The 4322-nt window shown below is 42.4% G+C and overlaps 1 long non-coding RNA gene across 1 annotated transcript; it reads right to left on the reverse strand.

Annotated features, from left to right (window-relative positions):
* Positions 1 to 554: 554 nt before the first annotated feature.
* LOC125541266 lies at positions 555 to 4038 on the reverse strand. The gene is made up of 4 exons (XR_007297478.1): positions 3631 to 4038; positions 3000 to 3124; positions 1330 to 1739; positions 555 to 865 (listed from the first exon to the last, which is right to left on the reverse strand). It is a non-coding gene; the product is annotated as an uncharacterized LOC125541266 (long non-coding RNA).
* Between the last annotated feature and the right edge of the window lie 284 nt (positions 4039 to 4322).

The following is a 4322-nucleotide window of genomic DNA, read 5'->3' on the forward strand; positions in this document are numbered from 1 at the left end:
TTGGAAACTAGGCCAAAATAATCATGGCAACACACAGACTGTTGTAACCATGGGCCTCCTGCAGGCCGTATGATCCATGGGCCTTCTACGGGCCGTAGGATCCATTGGCCTTCTATACGGGTCATAGGATCCGTTGGCCTTCTCACTACAACAGGACCCCTCATATAGCAACGCATTTTTTCGTATCTAAATGTCCATATATGCGTTGCTAGAGTCTTTACCAATGGTTTTGGATGCGTAGCCTTATCCAGTGTTGCTAGCGCATAATGCAACGGTTATACTTCCGTTGGTAAAAGGAACCATTGCAAGAGTACAACACATAAAACTGACTTTTACAACACTCATATACGTTGGTGGTTAATGTCCAGGAATTCAAATCTCATCTACAGGATTTCAAATCCTATTACTTGGCCACAAAGAATTTTCAATGCTGCAGGTGCTTTACATATAAAATGTGAATAATATTTTATATATTGCCGGTAATTAAATTAATGCTCCACATAATGGTGATAAGTATGTATATCAAGTCGGAATAAAAAATATACGCATGACAGGAAGAAATCATATATTGAAAAAAACTGTAGGATTACAATAGTTGATATTACAGGAGGAATAACATCCAGATGTGATGCATAACCTGAATATTCTCTTGGCAGCAAAACTTAAACTAAAATCGTCCATCAACATCCCTACAACTTAAACTAAAACTTAACCGAGGAACATCATCCAACAGGAAAAGCATCCCTACAACTAAACTAAAACTGAGAACATCCATCATCGTCTTCATCGTGAACCAGGAACATCATCATCATCATTGCAGTATAATTGCCACGCACCCATGTAATCATCCGTATATCTTTTGAATCTACAAATAAAATAACAAAATGAACTGTTAATACACAATGCAAATAGGAAACATTACTTCTTACAGTGGGTCATTACTTTCGAAACATTGGTTGCCCGCCTAGATTACAACGATTACAAAGAAAAGTTGCGACCTGAAAGTATTCCCTTACAACTCAATATACTACTTCAGGTCACAAAACAAACATAAACGGACTCGGAGAAAAATAAACAGATTTGGTTGTGGCCAAAAAGCAAGCCACTAATAACATAGTAACTACTTAGTTGACGGATTAAAAGCATAATAGACACTGCTTGTATGGAACAGTGCAAGCGACATAATGGGAAATTCAGCAATTTACAAACCATGACAGTAAGAGTTCATGAGGGTAATTCAGCAATTTATGAATCAAAGTGGTATGAGCTCAGTGGTCACTTTAGCAATGTACAAATCAAAAAGGCAAGAGTATCTAAGAAGAAGATTACTTGCATTTCCGTCTTCGCAAACAGTTATCATCTGGAGATCGCGGACAGTTACCAGAACTATTACTATGGACACTGCTGTATCTTGGACAAATCTACTCGCAGCTCCAGCCGTCCATGATGTCGCCTCCATCTCGGCAGTGCCGGAACGGATGAGTGCGGTGCCTCACATTAAATTACACACAACAATAGGTACACAATTTGCGAGATAGGAGTACATAAATAGTTGAATAAGAGCAGAAAAGAAGGCTGAAAAATGGTTAGAGCTAATCTAAGCAATAAAGGAATAAATAAATAATCACCTCAACGGAAATAGTCTTATTTGAAGGTAAAACTCAATGATGTACTATGAATGTAGAGCCTGGCACATTGAAAACCACCGAATGGCATTGAGTATTTCTTTCTTCGGAAACCTGCGCACAAACAAACAGTGAGCCTCTATTTAACGAATGACTAATATGATGATTAACAGTGAGCTGCTGCCGGTGTATATGTGCGTGTGCTTGTTGCAAGCTTTAGTATATGAATGTTTGCACATGAACATGCATAAAGCTCAGGTGTAGGTTGCATCTAAGTGGGGTATTAGGATTCAGTTTTTTTTGCACTATGATGTACATCGGTAGTAGATAAGTATCTTTTTTAGATTAGTAGATAAGTAGTTGGTATAGATGAATCCTTTGCATTGACTTGAACCAAGTGCATATATAATAACTGCATGCTATGAGAGCAGCGGCGGAGCGTGACCAAAACACAACAGGGGGCCAAATCCATCTAAAACACACAATATGCATGAAAAAGCTACGCATCATAGAACATGTGTAAGCGATAATTTGTAGGGATCCCATAATTATATGACTAAATAATATGTCATTTCCATTGTTGCTATATATCTAAATCAGGAACTTATAATGCATTAAATTTTCCAGCATTTAACCGATGCAGTGGACATCTATATGAATAAATTATCATCACACCTCACTTCTCAGTTACTCTCTCCATTCCAATCAAAAAATAGGACATACACTTTCTGTAGTAAACTAACCAAGCAATTAGCTAGGCAAGCACGAAGCACCAACCAGCAGTGTCCAAGGCGTTTGGTTTCAATCAACAAGGCACCATAACCCAGCAAGAGGATTAAGGTCTAGTGCGCACAAGTGCTGGTGCGTCCATCGTCCAACGTGGTGGCTTGCCGGCGTCAGTGGCATGCAGCTCCAAGCCTCCGACCGATAAGAAGGCGATAGACAAGTTGATAAAGAGGAGGAGCCAAGGAGGTCATCAGACGAACGGACGAGTTCACAATGGTCGGTCGCTCAAATCATGTTAGCGGATGATGGTTCACAATAGCTGTGGCCTGGTAGTGATCTAGCCCTGCAGTAACAGTCTATCGGAGCCATGGAGAATCGGGGATGGACGCTGTTCCTAGACTGCTCCTGGGCATTATCTCCTGGGCTGTGCTAAAGTAGTGAATAAACTTGGTATAAAATTCTTTTTGTAATTTTGGAAGGGGGTCATGGCCCAGTTTTGCCTCCACTACCCTCCTCTAGTGTATGAGAGGACAATCACATAACCAAATGACAAAGAAAATGTGTACTATCTTATTTATCAGTGTTCTGAATCATATCAACAGCATCAAAGCAAAATGACAGAAGAAACAATGTGGATTATTAATTCACCTGCTCACTAAACACAAAGATGTACGTGCTTTCCCCAACAGGTCCACGTCCACTAGTATTTGCGCTGGTCGTGAAAGCCACCATTAGCAAGCTACTACCTCCACCTAAATAACCTGACCATCAGACTGCCAAAAAGTGTGAAATTGCAACAAAAACTTTGATTAGTAACTCATCACAGCTGCAATACAAATATCTATTAAGACTGGATCCCTCCTTAAATATTGTAACTCTTGTAATAGACTATTTAACATGGGGTCCGCACATATGAAGTAGCGCTTCTCTACATATTAAAAATAGAAAGGATTAACGACTCATCTATCAAGGATGGATGAGTTAGCACTTAGCAGCGCATAAGAATTTTTAAAAATTTGATGCTCCATTGATATCTAATAATTTATAATTTAATAGAGTAGCAATCAGTGCATAAATGTAAATCAACAGAGATCAGAAGTCAGTCTACAGGCCAATCAGTGTTCGTCAGTGAATTGCAGAAGGGCCAAACTTTTTTGACAGGGATTAGCAGCAATAGAATCAGGGGTGTATACCTAGAAATCTATAGGAGAAGAGAAGAACAGAGGTTAGAGAAAGGGGAAGAGAGAGAGGCCAAAGCCAGGGGAGGGGATTCACTCACCGGAAGAGAGGACGACATGGCCACCGGCGCCTGAGCCGACGCCCGAAGCCCTAGCCATCGGGGAAAGGTCGCGGGTGGGCATTGGTGGCCGCTACCGCCGGATCTAGCCGCATGGAAGGGTGCCACGGTGTGATTGGACGTCAGGCTATGCTTCGCGATGGCGGGATTCCCCGGCCGGACGTCGCCTGAATCAGCCGCCGCAGGTGGCGCAACGAAGAGTCGCATCAAGAGAGAGAGAGAGAGATGAGATGTGAGAGGGATAAGTGGGTGGGTGGGTGGGTGATGCGGCGGATCCGGTAGCCTCCGGAGCTGCGAGGTGGGAGGAGGGCAGGGGAGGGCCAGCAGCGAGGGGGAGAGGACGTTGATGAGGCGGTTGGTGGCGGCGACTTGGGAGAGAGGAGGGGCATCGGGGGATCTGTTTCTGGCGCATCTCTCTCTCCTTCCCTGTTTTTTGGGTATATGTCCCACGATAGGGTCAAGAGATGTAAATCTGCAACGCATATCTGCAACCTTTAATATGCGTATCTATTATGAATTTTACAACGTATAGCTAAAATGTTGTAGAATGTGCATTGCTTTATAAGGGGTATTCTTGTAGTGTCTATGGGCCGTAGGATCCATGGGCCTTCTACGGGGCGTATCATCATTTCGCCAATCATGGGCCATACTATTCATGGACAATAACGGGCCGT

This window comes from Triticum urartu, chromosome 2 (genome assembly GCF_003073215.2).
Source record: "Triticum urartu cultivar G1812 chromosome 2, Tu2.1, whole genome shotgun sequence".
NCBI lineage: Eukaryota > Viridiplantae > Streptophyta > Magnoliopsida > Poales > Poaceae > Triticum > Triticum urartu.